This window comes from Zosterops lateralis (genome assembly GCF_965231275.1).
Source record: "Zosterops lateralis genome assembly, chromosome: 3".
Taxonomy (NCBI): domain Eukaryota; kingdom Metazoa; phylum Chordata; class Aves; order Passeriformes; family Zosteropidae; genus Zosterops; species Zosterops lateralis.
This window is the reverse complement of record NC_139764.1, coordinates 79,828,399-79,846,243: the sequence shown is the minus strand read 5'-3', so window position 1 is coordinate 79,846,243 and position 17,845 is coordinate 79,828,399. Positions and strand designations below refer to the sequence as shown.

Sequence of the window (17,845 nt, the reverse complement as noted above, 5' to 3'; positions counted from 1 at the left end):
GTCTGAAAAAGCCATAGTAAAAAAAAAGAAAAATGCCATTGCTGGGAATTCAATAATATGGATTTAAAAACTTGATCCTTCTAAATTTGAAGATATTATTGCATATGCAACAATTTTCTACAATCTTTAAATCATTAATGTATTAAGGTTTAGGGTGGAGATGTTAAAAGAGAGTAGACCTGAGACAGTTCTTTGGGTTGCTCTGGGAATTTGAGAGAGAGCTTCTGAACTCCTCTGGGAGCCTAATGCTCTGTAATAAATGTAATTCCTAAATTATTAATTAAAATAGCATATACTCTCATAAGTTATAAGCAATAGCTGAGAAAGTGACCGGAAGATTATTTCCTAGGACACCAGGAAAGCGATGCTCAGAATTTCATTGTTTGAACTGAGATAGACAGAGCTACTCTGATTCAGTAGCCTTAGAACAATTTACTCAACTCCAAGTACTTTCCTGCACTCAGACAGGCTGAATCCTCTATTCCCATGCTCAGTGATGGACAAAGGGTAGCAAATACCACCCTGCCTAATTTTTTAGCCAAAGAGTGACATTGGGAACAAGCAGCCCACTCCACAGTGTCGAGAGGCATTGCACTGAGGCAAGGCACAGCTCACAGGCCATGCCAAGCAGGGCAGTGCTTCCCAGCAGGTTCCTCCAATGCTGCTGCAGATGGCCAGGGTGTGAGCCATCAGCCCAGCAAGGCAAACTCCTGTGGGGCCTTGACAGAGCAGCTGCAGGAGGGCCGCAAGAGCCAGGAACCGCTGCTTTGCCCAGATCTGTTGATGGGTAGGATATTATCCAAAGGGAAGCAATGGCTTCCAACCTTGATTCTGGTTATTTGCCTACTCTTTCTCTCCTTTGAGCACTCTCCAGCTGTAACTGAGAGATCTTTATCAAGAAATTGCTACCTTGGGAGACGGGGGCCTCACTGCCATGTTAAGGAAAAAGTGAATAGAGTGCCCCTTTCTGCAGGTATTGAGAAATCCCTAAAATCATGACTGTAGTCCTGAATATTTCAGCATTTTACTTGTGTTTCAAAGATAGGAATACGACAACTGGGGCTTGTACTGATATGCAAACAAAAATTGAAGAAATGTGGGATAATAGAAACCAGATCAATTTCCAAAAGGTAGGGAAACAGTGATTTTTACTTGACTTGTGATTGTGCAGAGGGATAAGGTGTTGCTTCTGACATCTAAAGAAGCAGAACAGAGAGATCAGCACAGACATGCCAAATTACAGTACCCTATGAGGGAGGAACTGTACACATTGTTGGAGATGTGCATTACTAATCCCTTACAGCAAGTAGGTGGTGGGAAAGAGGTGACCAGAGGCAGTAAACCTTGATTATGCTGTCTAGAAAATAATTGTCTATAATACTAGAAGAAATGTATCACAGGAAGGAATGATGAAGACCTGTTTAGTTAGCTGCCTGACTAATTATTTTAATAATAAACAACCTTAAGTAGATTATTCTGAAAATCCAGCACAACTGCCTAAACATTTCCCATCGTCAGTCAAAATGAAAAGGCAATTTCTACCCAATCACTCTTTTTGAAAATATTTTGCCTGCCTTTCTATGCAGACAGAGAAGGGAGGTGTGACCTAATATTTCTTCAACCACTTGTGTTGTCTTTGTTATCCTCTGGCTATTCTCTACTTCCCATCATATCAGCAGAGTCAGACACCTTCAGAAGACAGATCTGAGCATCAGAACTATTTCACTCTGTGGCTACACATCTACTGCTAAAGATTTTCATTCAAGAGAGCAGTGCTTGTTTTCAGGCCAGACCAGAGTTCAGGGTGGGTGGTGTCCTGACTGTTTGGGACTGGCTGCTGCTAGAACAGAGTGACTGCACCCACTCTGCACAACCATTTCACCAAGTCTTCCCTGGGCGCCCCACCAGTACTGAGTCCTAACAGCTGCTTTTCAATGGAAAACACCTGAAATATGGCAACACCAAGTCCTGTGACCACCAGTTCAAGCATAAGCAGTAGGTTCAAGTCCTGACCATCTGTTTATTAATCAGGGAAACAGACAGATGGAGTGACCAGCAATTGCTCTCTGTATATAATGCAGGAGCAGGAGAAGAGCTGAGGAGGAAGCAGCTGCTGCCCATTTCTCAGCTCCCTGTTTTGGAACAGCACCACAGTACCCAGATTTTTTAATACAGCCTTACTGCAAACATGCATCTCTTAATCATGTAGCTTTTTAAATACAGCCTTACTGCAAACATGTATCTCTTCATAGTTTAAATGGAAAATAGTGCTTGACACACAGCCCCCTCATAAAAACAAACTGCTTATGCCTGTGGCTATAAATACATACATACATAGAACTCTCTGTATCTCTTTATCTATAGATATAGATATACATCTCTGGAATTAATTTTTCCATGCTTCTGTCCTGTCTGACTGTCCTTTGGTCCCACACTATGATGATTTCCACATCAGCAGATTCACAGTGCTTGCTGGGATGGTGTAACAAGACTATCATGCATGAATGGGGCTAAGCTTGGTGTGATTTACACCCAAATGCTCTGACCTGGATTAGACTGTGGAATTAAATGGTCTGTTCACGGGTTTTCTTTTCAAGAGAACTAACTTCTTTAATTCAGAAATTAGCTCAAAATTAAGAGAAAAATGCAACTCCCAAAATCCTAGTTTATATGTAGTGTTGCTCTAGACATCCAGGAATGAACTGAGGAGCTAAGTGATTTGACAGCTCAGCATTCCTTACATGCCTCTCCATCTTCAGCCCACTTTAAAGCAGAGAGGTGGTCCCTCAGAGTGACTGAGGAGGGCAGGTTTTAGGGGCAGAAACCCCAGCTACAGCAGCTTCCCAGTCTGAATGCCAGAGTTTGTTTCAGTGCTTCACAAATGACATACATGTGACATACACTAAAAGTGATCAGTGGTCTCAGGGAGGCAGGGAAGCCAGAAAGGCAAGCCTTGAGTTCTTCAACAGATATAAGCAGCATATGTTTGCTCTTCTTCTGGCAGGGGAGGAAGGGGAAATTTCTCTATCTAATAGTACTCCTGCTGTTCCTTGTAGGACAATTCCTCCTGAGTAGGTATCCAAAGTACAGAAGCATAATTCTCAATTCTCTACACTGTGATAAGGAGCAGTAATTCTGGTACAAAATCATGAGATGCACTGTCCCAGAGCAGCAGACATCCATACCATATCCTGGGACATAATGTCTCTGGTTCCAATAAACAGTAGAGAGCATGAAGTGCTCAAGAGGTTCAGAAAGGCTTGGTAAGGTATGCAAAGTCCCTGAGGCCATGAAAGCACAGAGATGAGATGGCCTGGTGCCATGGCTGATAGAGAGCTGGGTGTTCTCCCTAGGCTTTCCAACTAATTGTGTGCAAACCCCATTGTGCTGGGTGTTCACCATTTCCATACAGAGCTCAGCCCCTCACCCATGCTCCAGCCCCTGCCTGCTGCAGAAGAGGTGGGAGTTAGCCTGGGCTGGGGCTGACTATGGTGCCTGCAGCCACATGCTAGGAAGGAAGGTGTATTTCTCTCCACAGGCATTTTTCTGAGCCAAGCATACGAGTTCCAAAAAGTGGAGGAGCTCTGCTTCCCTGTTTTCTTATCAGGCAGGTTTCATGCTCAGTAGGTAAGCTGGTTTTGAAAATAAATGTGAAAGTCTTCACTTTCCTCCTGCAGTCAAGCAAGGAGGCAATTATTTAGTTCTGCTTCTAGGACAATGGGTTTTGGATCCTTCTCTGTATTCCTAAATTAGGTAAAGGTAGAAATTTTGACTGCTTCAAACCATTTTCTTTGTTCTCACAGCCAGTAAGAAAGAGATTTTTTCTCTTTTTCAATGTTCCTCTGTGTTTATGGCCACTTAAGACCCAGGTTACACTCTTCCAAACACACAAGGGGAAGAAAAATCACCCTCTTAAAGAAATTTCCTACTTTGCACCAGAAAGACAATATTTTAACACTAAGCTATGCAGCATCTTCTTAAGTTTAATTTACCAAATGATTCACAAAAGCCAAAAGTGTATGGTATTTCTTTCCCTTTTTTGAGGAAAAAAATTGCATTGATTTAATTGCAAAATCAAACACAAGAATAAAAATTACAGAAAATAGTGTTCTAATTCAGACTAGCATTCACATTTAAATATATGCAATATTCAATTATCTTTTTTTTTATTTGACCAAAAAAGATATCCGTCTTTTATTTTGTTTATTTTTTTAATGTAATAGGAGTAAAAGCCACCTTCAAAGATTGTGAGGTAATGTCCATCAATAATTCACTTTCAATGGCTATAGTATTTAAAGATAATCATCCACTGGGCCATTTATTAGCCCTGACAGAGTGAATACAGTGTCAGATATCACTGAAAGGCCTGGAGGATTAAGGCACCAACCCTGCAAACTCTGACATGCTTGCCAGTCAAACTAGACTCCAGGACATAGTTAAACCAGGTCATAACCCTTTGCTTGAAGTAAATGCATTTAAGTCTGTTCATGCTTTGGATCATTGCCTCTCTGGCTGCAGGGAAAGTATAAGGGTTAGCTCAGCACTGGAAGAAGAATTTTATATAAATGTAATATACCTCTTTTTTTTTGATACATCATTTAACAGATACAGTCTGTATCATTTGTCTATAAAACTGTAATTATATACTTGGTAAAATATTGTAAAAACTAGAAGTAAAAAAATTGGTTGAATCTTTCAGTGAGGTTGGGGATTCAATAAGCAGATACCTCTCAGCAATTACTTTAAATCCTTTAGGTACGTACAAGAAAGAAAAAAACCTTTTCCTTCAAATTCTTGAATCATATTTGCTTATATAAAAACACTCCACTTGTTTTCTGGTTTAGAGAGTGCCATAAAATCGTGCTGCTAGAGCATCAGGATGCATTTTATTTGTACAATATCTGTGATGTCCCTGATTTTCTGTGTGTCCAAGGAAATAAAAAGCCCCAACTCACCAATATTGTTTTTTCCCTAACTTAACACCTTGTCATATTGGGCTAACTGGTAATATATTATGATTAGAAGCAATGGTGCTAAAGGAGGAGAAAAATGAAAGACTGAATATTAAATCTGATCCACATGTCCAGGTCAATGTTGCTGCCTCATATAGCAAATACTTTTTTATTGGCAGTACCCACCCCTTTCTCTGATCTCCCATATCGAACCATGCACCGTTTGACAAGTGTACATTAGTCTTATTTAGCATTCCTTCTCCTAGAACAGCAAGCAGGACAGTAATTGGGTTGGGCTGTGTTTGGAGAGGAGCCCCTTTACTGCCCATGCTTGGCCAATGACTCCTTCAAGCTGCCCATGTTCATGAGGGGAGCAAACAGCTTGGCAGCAGCAGCATTCCTGACTGACTGCCCAACACCCCAACCAGGAGAGGGAGGAGACTGTCACTCATCTCCTGCCCAGCTGGTGCTGCCCTGCTGTGCCCTGAGGAGCCATCTCACAGTCACCTCTGCCACAGCATGGCTTTATCTTCCCTTTGCAGCCATCAGCTCCTTGCTTCCTGGAGGGCAAGAAGTTCCTGCCAGAAGCACAAAAACCATTTTATTGCCATGTCAGTGTCATGAACTGCTGGAACAGAGCCATGGAAACTTCTAAATGGAAAATTAAACTTTTTTTTTTTTTTTGAGCAAACTTGGGAAAACTAGTTATGTACTTTGCTGCAGCAGTGTGTATAGGGCAAGCTGTGACCCACAGTGATGTACTCTGCGAGTAAAACCAGCCTGAATGCTTCTAGCCCAGTGTCAAAGAGGCTCGGCTTTTCTTGCTTAGCTTTCTTCATACTTAGCTTAAACTCATCCATTTAATTATTAAAATGTTCCTACTTCGACCCAGAAAATTCTTTCTGCCCTGGAAGTAAGATCTCAGTAAGTTTTTCTTCTTGCCAATTTTCACACTCTTCCCAGACTAAAGAATCTGATTTCTCTTTTTCCAATAGATCTAATTTACACTTATCTTAGAGCCACAACTTCTCATATACAGTAAGCATTCATTTCTTCATTTTCTAAAATACAGAATCTGAAAGAAAACATAGGTAGGATCTAATATTCGAGAAGAATTGAAAAGAGAGAAAGGGAACATTTGTTCTCATCATTTTTTTTAGAAAGTCCATAATGTCAGATTATAACAGAATGTCCAGCATTATGAACTAATAAAACCCAGTCATTACTACATGACTGTTGCTGAAGGCAATTAGTTTGCCTTCTTATATTTTTAAATAAGTGAGCTTATTAAATAAATATAGAGAAATTTTTGTGCACTGTAACTGATTTGCATGTCATTGTTCTGCCATCAAGACCAAAACTACTTTAAAATTCAGTGGAAAAAAAAGCTGAAAATTTATAAAAATCCTAAGTTTTTATCAGGAAAGCTGAAACAGAAGTTGGTTCTATCTAGTTCTAGGAAGTGGCATATCCATGTGTTGCAGCATGTCAGAGGCCCTGTTTCCAGAGGCTGCCTCCCAGGGGGACAATGCAGCTGAGCATTGCAGCCTTTTCATCACTGGAGGAACTAATCTGGCTGTTTCACAGGGGGAAATGGAACCAGGGAGAATTAGTTTACAGGCCTGTAATACCTTTGAGATCTCTACACTTTGACCTTTTGGTCAAATACGGCTGAAATTAGCTGACAAATGAGCAATTGTAAAGCAAGTCCTGAAAAACAGAACATGTAAGCCAAACTTCTTTCGGAAAGTAGGCTATGGAGGCCAAATGGACCAATGCAGTTCTTTGCATGTCTTATACACTGAGAAAAGCAAACTTACACTAACAAATAAATACACAAAAAACAGCTGGTATATCTGATAGAGGGTGTCAGGAAAAAAACCCATGCACATATGATGTAAAATTTGCAAAAAAATCTCTCTTACTGTCACTCTTTAACCACAGGGTTTTAACCAAATGGCATATTTTCAATAAAAGAAACAGAGTTTTCAGGACAGAAGGGGAAATCCTTCAATGAAGGCAAAGTTTGAAAGGCCAAGATGCTGCTACTCTGCTTCTATGTCAGAAGGAAATACTTCAGTAGAAAAGCAGTAAGTTACGTTTATCTTTGGTGCAGCTCTCAGGTAATTTCATCACACTTAACAGAATGTTATCTATCACCTAAGAATGTTTTCTATTTCTGACGAAAGTGCAGAATACAGAGGGGTTTGCTGTCTCTGCCTCTGGGCTTCCACTCTGGAGCCCAATTTTTCTACCAGTTTAAACCCATGCCTAACTGCGCCCAGTCTCAGTTGTGTTTTCAAGTCTCTTCCCCTGGGGAAGAGACTGGACCACTGTTTCAATTTTTGGTTAGGTGGCCATTGTGCCATTAGTAGACAGAGGATGAGTATGTAGACTTAATAGCTGTTTTCAAATGTTTCCAAATTTGTAGCTTAGTTCACATATCGAGCCATTGTAAGATTGCTGTGCTGAGCAGAATCAGTACAACAAGCTTTAAATATCTAGACTGAGACAACTACAGAAAGTGATCAGCAAATGGCATGAAGCAGATGTACAGTAGCTATAGAAACCACAGCTTACACAAAACAAATAAGCATGGACCATTACCTACAATTTGGTTCACGTTCCTTCAACTGCACTGTAACATCTGTTGTAAGGAATCTTGTAGGGTGGGCTGAGAAAATATGTTAAACACAAATATTGCTGAACAAAGAATAAAGCCATTTCAAACTTAATGGTGCTACAAGGGTATTTAAATGTACCAATAAAGAAAGTAATGAGGGATGCTGTCAGTGCCAGAGAAAAACACTAGAGAAAATTAGCTACAGCGACCTGCCTGTGGAGCAGCACACATTACACCACACTGCAATTGCAAGACAGTGTCATAATAGCTGTCAGCATCCATTTAAAAAAAACTTCAAACTATTAAGAATTTTGGCACTATTTTTATTACTTGATGGTGTACAATATCAGCCTTGAAGATTTGGGGTTTTCTCCAAAAAATGGGACTCTTTCTTCAAAAGTAGATTTGAAATGAAGATTGGATTATAGCTGACAGCAATGACCACAACCTTCTTCACCTCCTTCAGGGTCTCCAAGGGTACAAGGATACACCAAGAAAATTTCTGTCTTGTTTAAAGCATGAAAAAAAAAAAAAGAGTGAGAGAGAAAGAAATGTAGAAACAGACATCAGAAATAGTGAGGTATATATTTTTCTATCCTAAGGCATATATTAAATTCTTACTGCTCATCCCTTTGGGTTCTTTTGCTTTAATTGTAGATCCTGTTTCCTGATGCCCTGGAGAGAACTCTGATGTCAGAAAGGTGCTTTCAGACTCTAAGTCAGGATGGTGAATTTGAAAAGAAGCATGAGAAAGCAAAGAGAGTATTGGGAGATCAAGTGGTTTCATTGCATCATTGAAACTTTTAGTTTGGAAAAGACCTTAGGATCACTGAGTCCAACTCTTAACCCAGAACTGCCAAGTCCAGCACCAAACCATGTCCCTAAGTACCACAAGAGAGCATAAGAGCAGCTGACACTTGAGTGGCAGCAAGTCCACTCCAGAGCTCTGTCTGAGCAGCTGTGTCAGTCACAGTAGGTGTGGAACTTAGACAAGCTGTGGCTTCTGCTGGGTGGATGCCATCGTTCCCCATGTCAAACCAGCAGGGCTTCAGCACCCTTCCTGCATGCTCTTCCTTAAGAACTGCTGCCCAAACTGGGATGTCATTCCCTATTTGCCCACTCTACTTGTGGTACTCCTGGCTGCTAGCACTCCATTGCACTAGGTGATACACAAATATATCAAAAAGAGATGATCCTTGGCCTTGAATTGTTGCATTGAGATAATACTTCAAGATATACAACCTGCAAGTACACTTAAAGGAGTATTCTTGCTCTTCCTCATTCCAGAAAATATGTCCTCAGTCTGCCAATAGCCCATGTACTGAAATAAAAAGAATCAGTATTTTCCAGGTTTTGAGACCGAGGTAATTTCACAAGTACCCTGGGAACAGAGGTAGGAGTGACCACTCAGTATAATGCTCTGTCAGCATGCAAAATGCAAAGAAAAGAAATAATCTCCCTCAAGGAGAATGGAACTTTTTTTTTTTCTAGAATCACCCCCTGTGATAACTGTTACCAACCTATCTTTTTGTTCTTTCAGGTATTTTGCAATAACAATCTCCAGTGCTATCTAAAGATTTGATTGGTATGTGGAAAAGCAGCATATGTCAAGTTAGAAGGAAGACATGTAGAACGTTTAGTTTCCCAAAGGATTATTGAATAATATTCTTCAAATACCTCATTCAATGCATTTAATGATATTTTTCCATACATTATTCATTTTTCATTATTTTCACATCTTATAGAAGGAGAATTTTCCCCAAAAGTTTAAATAAAATATTTGCAATTTAGTTCATTTCATTATTTATTAAACTCTTGCTTTCATTTTCTATTTCATAAACATGGTTCATCAAAAACAAGTGTTTAAGCAGTAAATAGCGGGTGGTGATATAACTGACATAATATGGAACTAAAGAAAAAATTCCCACAATTTTAAGTTTTAGTATGTGGAAGGGAGAACTCAGAAGGGGAAAGACATTGGCTTCACTGTGACCAAGTATCAAGTTTGCAGGGAAGGCAATTATGAAAGGTGCTCCCAGGGTTGTTGCTAAAAAGTAACCTTCTTCCATGAAGAGGAGTTTTATTTGCCTCTCCAACAGAGCAGGACACTGAACTATCTGGGCTTGCTAATCATTTTTAAATTATTTGGTCTTGGTTTGGTCTTTGTTTCGTACCAGTTTGTATTCATTTCCGGTGAGTGGCTGGAAAAGGTCAATTGTGCATTGTGAAGAAGCAGAAGGCACCTGAGTGCAGCCTGTCATCAGAATTTAATGAGATGATCCTGTCTGTGCATGTGCTTGTAACGTCACAGCCATGATAATGAAAAGCATATGTCTAATGGCTGTTTCTTTTTTTTTCTTTCCTTGATAGATATAGGAGTTAAAAATGGGATAGATAAGCTAAGAAGAGGAAGCAGAAGGAAAGCTAATAGCTTATCCCATGTTTCCCATTCTGTAATAAGGTGTCATTTTCAGGATATCTTGTCTCCGGTTAGCTTGAATGCATACAGTGAATAACTGACCTGCTGGGAATTTAACTAGCAAACTTCAAGTTTAAACTGTAGCTCTAGGCCCAATTTCCATATTTTCCCAAGGGTGAGCTGTCAGCTCCTACTCATTGGCACTTTTTACATTAAAACTGTTGCATTAGGCCTAATGCATCTTCCCTTCCTGAAATATGTGTAATTGGTGTTGACTTGAAAGTTCCACATAAAAATCTGTGGTGAAAAAATTAGAGGGAAATTATGTTAAAAACAAACAGGATATTTCTAAAACTATATTTCACATTATGTATTATGGAATATTGAAAATGTGCCAGGAGGCAAAACAATGTTCCTTGTTGCCAGTCCATACAAAAGCCTCCAGAGGGGGAAACAGAGGGTCATGCAACCCCCCTGCTCAAGCAGGATCACTTAGAACAGGTTTGCACAAGGCCATGTGCAGTCAGGTTTTGCATACCTCCAAGGACTGAGACTCCACAATCCATCTAGACAAACCATTTCAGTGTCTTACCATCCTCACAGTAAAAAAAAAACCTTTTTTCTTAAACTTGAGTAGAATTTTCCATATTTAGTTTTCTGCTCGTTGTCTGTCCTGTCCCTGGGCACCACTGAAATAAAACATCATTCTTAATGCCTCCCATGGGATATTTATGCACAGTGTTAAGATCCCCTTGAGCTTTTTCTTCTCCAGGCTGAACAGACTCAGCTCTCCTAGCTTCTCTTTGTAGGTCAGATGCTTCAGGGCCTTCACTGTCCCCATGGTCCTTCTTTGGCCTGTCTCCAGTATGTCCATGCATCCCCTGGTGCTGGGGGGCCCAGACCCAACTCTCCAGACGTGTCTCACTATTGGAAATGCTTCTTCCCAAACAGGGTGACAAAAAGGGAAAACCATCCCAGTCACCCGAAGATGCTGCTGAGATGTGAGCCAAGAACTTCTAGATCCAAGAACTTTCTCAGCTTCTCTCATAAGGAATGTCTTAAAGCTCCTTTTGGAGCTGTTTTTGTTCATGCAGGCTATTGTCACAGGTCTGCTGTGTCCCAGATAAACAAATCCGTAATTCTGTTTTCACTAGTTCTTCTACAATTGTATCAAGATCTGTTAAACTCCCATTATTCTTCTCAGAAGAGCTATGAGCATGTCCATTTACACCCTTTAGATTCAGTCTGACTTTGTAGAAGATTCTTGGCAGGTGATTCTTTCAACAGTTGTGTTTCACATCTGTGTGGAAATGAAAGAGGACTAATGAGTTTCTATTCACTTTGGAGTAGAATATCTTAAAGTTCAGCTATACATGCTCTTTATGCCTTGTTTTAGCCCCAAACTCATCTGCCAGAACCAGCTGCAATCAATTTTTTTTCCTTAAATGCTTTAAATAAAGAGGACCAGATAAGCACTGAAAAAGCCAAAACTCTTCAGTGTGTGCAAGATAGAAGAATCTATCCAATTAAAAAAAAAAAAAAAAATCTGATTTTGTCCTCAGAGGATGTCATTTTCTCAGGAAAACATCATCTAACATGCCAGCTTGTTCAGACATACTACCTATCATCACTAGTATGCAATACTTTTGTCCTCCTACCTGACGCTGATATTCTCATTGGTAGAGAAAAGAAGTGGTTAATGAGCAAAGAGAAACCAATTCTAGCTTAAAATATTGCCTGTGAAAAAAATCAAATAAAAAGGGGGAATGAATTTTAATTTCCATGTCAATAGTTCTTTAAAAAATACAACCATGTAAAAATGTGGAAGTGAATATGAATTACCAAAAATAAATTAGTTGGCCTCATGTAGTTTTGTATGCCCATTATCCTGTGTAGGAAACTGGAAAGCTGGGATATTTATACACAGTGATAATTATTTCTTATCTGTTCAAATCCAAATTATGTTTAAATATGGATTTGCTAGGATCTACTTTATAATACCTTCCTCCAAAAGCCTCAGGGAATAGAGGACTTAATTAAGAGTGTTTTAGATGTGGACTTCAGAGTGATGTTCGTTATGTTTACTTTAATACTTTAGCAATCATTTTACATGGAAATCTGCAAACACTGGTAGATTTCCTATACCAGAAAGGATGTCCACCATGAAAAGTTGTTCTCCATGCTACCTCAGACCTTTCTGTCTTTGACTTCTTTGTCATTGTTTGCATTCTTAATACTTTGAATAATATAGAAGCAATTATTTACTGTATGCAATTGTAGCAATTAATTTAGAGTTGATTTAAATGAGTTTATAAAAGGGAAACACAGATTCCTGTTGCCTCCATTTTTTTTTAAAGGAGAAGCTAGCAGCACTCCATATTTAACACTTGGTCTTATACATTGCTCCACGGTGTTACCTTAGGACCTGCTGATGACAATAACACAGACATGGGTATGCAGGAAATATGCATGTAAAGAAAAATAGATTTCATGTAACTCTACACTTAGCTTAGACTTTTCAGACTTTTGAAGGAGAACTTGTTAATATTTTCCATTTTAAAAATGGTAGAAGAACGAAGTTCTGAATTCCATTTGAATATTTCTAGAAAATTCAAATGGTAATCTATTACTCAAGATAATCTCAAGAAAGTATTTTTCTGTGGAAAGAAATAGAATTTTTTCCTGGAAATACAAACACTCAGTGTGGCATCCTCATCTGCAGTTCACTTTGTTCTGCTTCTCACTAATTTGCGTATCTCTGATAAAAAAATTATGGTTTAAACACATTTGTAGGCCAGAAGTGTTATTCCAGTGTGTTCTGTAATACACCTTATGAGTTTTCAGTCTGGTTTCCCAGGGGAATGCAGCTTACATGATCTTGCTCTCTGTCCACCCATCTATCACATGATGGCTACAAGTCCATCTGACAGAAATCAACATATCAACATATCAAATCATTTCCTGCAAATTTCATGAAAGTCTGTGGCCAGGCAGATGAGAGAGATCTAAATAATGTCCTGTGCTGAGAGAAGGGTTGCAGAGGGAGCCTAACACGGTCAGAACAAATTCCTCACATGCACTGGCTGGCTCATGGGCTGGCGCATGGGCTACTGTGACCCACACACAGACCCTGGCCCAGCCATGGAAAAAGAGGAGCACAACCAAGATATAGGGATGTCATGGGCATGGAATGATGGGCCATTCAAGCCAAAGGAAGAGGGAATATAGAGATAATGCAGGGGAAGGTGATACAAGGCGACAGCTGGTGGTTTATCCTGGCAAGGGGTGTATGGAAGGCAATGGGTTACTGGTTGGGAGGAAGTGAAGCAATGGAGAAAACAAATGTCTGTGATGGTGGTTGTGTTAATTTCATTGGTTCCAATGAAATTGTTTGCAATTTGTTTGCTTGGAATAATAATGGAAATTACTTTTATATTTGCTGTTTTAATATGATATTCTTGAGCATTTCACTGCAATATAGGCAGAATGCAAAACTCAATATTGTATCTATTAGCATGAATTTTGCTGAAGGACTTTAAGAACTTAAAATACTGAGATTGGAGTCAATATTAGATTCAAGCCTCTTGAGGAGAAGTAGAGCCATGTTTGAAAATGTATTTAATATGTTCTATTTATTTATTTATTATATTGTAGTTTCTCAGTATTTTTTCCCACAGTTTCTGTTTAAAAATCCCAAAAAACAAAACCAAAACAAACAAAAACCCTTCTCCAAACAATAAAATTACATTTAGTATTCTATAGAAAAAGAAATGGGAATAAGGTCTGTAGACAGTGTATCATTCTGAAACCTCAGTGAATGAAAAGATTTAAAACTCCTATTAAAAACAGCAAATAAAGAGTGATTGAGTATATGAAGCCAAATAGCTTGTATTCTGTTAAAGTGTATCTTCTATCCAGGCATAATTTGAAGTTATCTAAAAATTAAGAATCTGCTACCAACACTGGTAATTTGTTTCTCATTGATTACAAATAATAAATGTTCTTCATTTTTCATTTGTATTTAACAAGCTTGAGCTTACAGGCATTAGTTCTTTTTACCACAGAATCATAGAATCACAGAATCATTTAGACTGGAAAAGACCTTCAGGATCATCAAGTCCAACTGTTAACCCAAAACTGACAAGTCCACCACTAAACCATGTCCTTATGTGTCACATCTCTACATCTCTTGAATACCTCCATACTTTCCCTGGCCAGTCTCTTTCAGTGCCTGACCACCTTTTCAGAGAAGAATTTTTCTTAATCTAATCGGAACCTTCCGTGGCACAATTTAAGTAATTTCTTCTTTTCCTATCACTCATTACCTGGCAGAAGAAACCAGTCCTTACCTGGCCTCACCCTCCTCTCAAGAATTTCCTGAGAGCAATAAGGTCTTCCCTGAGCCTCCTTTTCTCCAGCTTAAACAAAGCCCAGTTACCTCAGCCACTCCTCATAGGACTTATGCTCCAGACCCTTCTCCAGCTCTGTTGCCCTTCTCTGGACTCGTTCCAGCACTTCAATGTCCTTCTTGTAGTGAAAGGCCCAGAACTGGACACAGCACTGGAGGTGTGGGCTCAGCAGTGCTGAGTACAGGGGGGCAATCCTTGTCCCAGTCCTGCTGGACGCACTATTGCTGATACAGGCCAGGATGCCATTGGCCTTCTTGGCCACCTGGGCACATGATGGCTCATGTTCATCTGCTGTTACCAGCACTCCCAGGTCCTTTTCCTCTGGGCAGCTTTCCAGGCACCCCCCCCCGCCCCCAGCCTGTAAGGGGTTATTGTGACCCAGGGTCAGGACCTGGTGCGTGGCCCTGTTCAATCTCATACAATTTGCCCCATCAATCCAGCCTGTCCAGATCCTTCTGTAAAGACTTCCTGCCCTCCAGCAGATCAATACTTGTGCCCACCTTGGTTTCAGCAGCAAACTGGGGGTGCCCTCAATCACCTCATCCAGACCATTGGTAAAGATATTAGACAGGGCTTGGCTCAACACTGAGCCCTGGGGGACACCACTTGTGACTGGATATCAGGTGGATGTAGCTCTGTCCACTCTGGGCCCAGCCAAACACAGGTGGTAAACACAGGCAGGCACCTGCTTATACCAGGGGCACTTAAACGAATTATCTCACTGACTTCAGCATACATAAGTAAATGTACTCTGCTGCAGAAGAGCCCTCAGTGAGAGTAAAGGTGCACATGAGATCTGGAAAAGTGAAATTCCATCCTTGCTGATATTTGAAAAAGCTACAAATTCATCAGGCTTGAAATAAGATTGTATTTTGAAGTATTTTTAAGCACCTGGTAGCACTTGTGTAATAGAAAGCCTGTCAGCCTTTTCAACATGAAACTATAAATACTTGATAAGATCTAGGAGCTCACACAGTGTACACAGTGTCAGGATGACATGGATGGCTAGTTGTTTTTTGGTTTGATTTGGCTTTTTCCATTCTGAGTTGCTCCAAAAGCACTTGCCTTCTTATAAAAGAAGAGTTTAATTTTTTCATTATGACAGGAAAACTAATCCTCAAAATGTATGATTATGTTTTAAAAATACATCTAATAACCATTGTGCTGTAGCTTAAATGAATCCTGTGCTACATACTGGTTTTGACTGTGAAGTTCTCTTTTGTTTAATATTCTTAAATTATTTAAAACAACATGGAGGGGGGGTGGTTCTCTCTCTCCTTGAGATATGATTTGGTATCTAAAAAGCTTGAATGCTAGGTGATTTCAAAGTGACATCTCTGTGCCTGCTGGCAGCTCTCCTGGCAGCTCTCCTCTAGGTGTTCATCTCCACTCCTGCTCCATCCCCTTTTGCTGCTCAGTGCCTGAAGTGCCCTTGAGCCTTAGCCCTAGTGATGCTGAGGCCATGGCAGAGGCAACAGCAAATGTGAAGAAGCTTAACAGCTGACCAATGTACAACATTTGGATCTGATGAGGACACTCCAGTCAGCATTAATGATATCACTCACAGCAACAACCAGTGGGGATCTTGGGCAGGTTCTGATGAAAGACATGTGGTACTAGGGAAATAGCATAGCACAAGTCCTTCTCCTTCTTGTCATCCTCAGTCCTGATACTGGCTGCATTGGAGACAGTCCCAATAGGGGATGATCAACTGAGACCTTACCACTGTTCCTCTGTTCCTCCTGGCTGGGTACTGGAGAGACTTTTTTTTTTTTTTCTGTTCCTTTGCTTTCTCTCTTCTGGATTTTTCTTTTTCATTTTTTCTCAAGACTTGATCTGTACCTTTAAAATCAACATATTCCATCAGCTTCAGATGCTCCTAATCGATCCCTGTGCAGATGGACCAGCCTCAGCATCCTCTGTGCAGCTATTTCTCCCACTGTCTTTGATGGCAGACATAAGTAAATGCCAAGAGAAGGGTGTTACAACAGATAAGTCCAACGTTTCCCCAGAATACCTTCCTAGACCAAGTAACTTGTGATTTAGGAACTTTCCTGACCCAGAAATTCTCAAGTTAAATGTTTGCAATTAGGAGTCCTGGTTGGAATTTTCTAACACAAATGTTTCCCATACTTTATATACCAATGAAACCTTTTAGCATCTCCAACACAAATGTGGCAACACACATTTCCATGTCCTTCAGCACGGTGTGTGTGGTTCCTTTCTAATTCATTTCAGCCTGCAATTTTCTGGCTCTACCTAGTGCCTCTCATTCTTGCATTAGAAGGAACTATAAACAGTTTACAGCCTTTTCCATGCCTCAGCATGACCTCCTGACTGTTTTGGTTGTTTGTTTTTTTTTCCAGTCTGCAAAGCCCTAGTCATGTAAGGCTAAATGATCATGGCTCATAGAAGAAGAAAGAGATGAGTGGAAGATTTCTGCTCAAGTCACACCTTTAATAACATTTCTGAAAGGCTGGGAAGTTCCATTCACAGAAAAACGTGCAGTCTACCCCAGCACAATGCAGTGGTCCTGCATGATGAATGTTGTACCACTATGCACAGCACAGTGAGTAGCTGTACATGAGCTTTCAAGAGGAAGTGCACATGGTGGGATTTTAATGTTCATCATCTGCTTTCCCAACTTATTGAGGAACCCAGTTTCATTTCCAAGAATAAGAAACAAGGTACTAGAAATTATATTTGATTAGCAAAGGCCTCAATAATCATCTTCTTCTGTCTAAATATTCAGGAATTGCAAACAGTATTCTTCCAAATATATAAATTTCTCGTGTTTGGGTTGCAAGACAGGCACAAGTTCAAGACCACTGGTGTGAGCATCTGCACATGCAAATTTTTGATATGTATCTGTAAAAGAGACAATGTACACAGAATTTTCATCATGACAAAGAGATCTTGCCTGGATAGGAATAGAAGATTGCTCATGTCAGAAGACTCCTACTTGCACACAGTTCTAAACTGAAAAGTGTTTTATATTTTCATGTGTAGTCACACAAAGAACTTGAAACAAGACAGAATCTCCAACAAGAGAGGCGGATCTTCCCCTTGAAAAAGAAAACAGACATAGGGAAAAATTAATTATAAAGACACTGTAATTTTTGTGATAGCATAGTGGCCGAACAGTAGAAGGTGGTTAACTTACATCAAAACATATCATAATTGCATCTCTGATGTTGTAGGTGTGGGACTTAAACAACAGATGATTTAAAATGCAAGTCTTGTTTCTAAATTGCCTTCTTTTGGTTTTTTGGGGTTTTTTTTTTTAAGCCTGCTTTATAGCAGCTCTTAAATCTGTATTTCTGGTTTAATTAAAAAAGGCATAATATATCATGTGATGGCATGGAAATTAATTTTACAAACTCTAGTTATAAGTAGTTACGTTAAGTTTGTACCAATTTCATGAATAAAAATAGCATGTGCT

The 17,845-nt window shown here is 39.7% G+C and overlaps 1 protein-coding gene across 1 annotated transcript in view; it reads left to right on the top strand.

The window, feature by feature from the left end:
- The window catches only part of TPBG (trophoblast glycoprotein), a gene marked incomplete at its 5' end in the record, with an annotated part of 38,657 nt that extends 21,609 nt beyond the window's left edge, over positions 1-17,048 (top strand). Inside the window, one exon of the mRNA XM_083858538.1 lies at positions 16,770-17,048. The remainder of the gene's footprint in view (positions 1-16,769) is intronic.
- Positions 17,049-17,845: the final 797 nt, after the last annotated feature.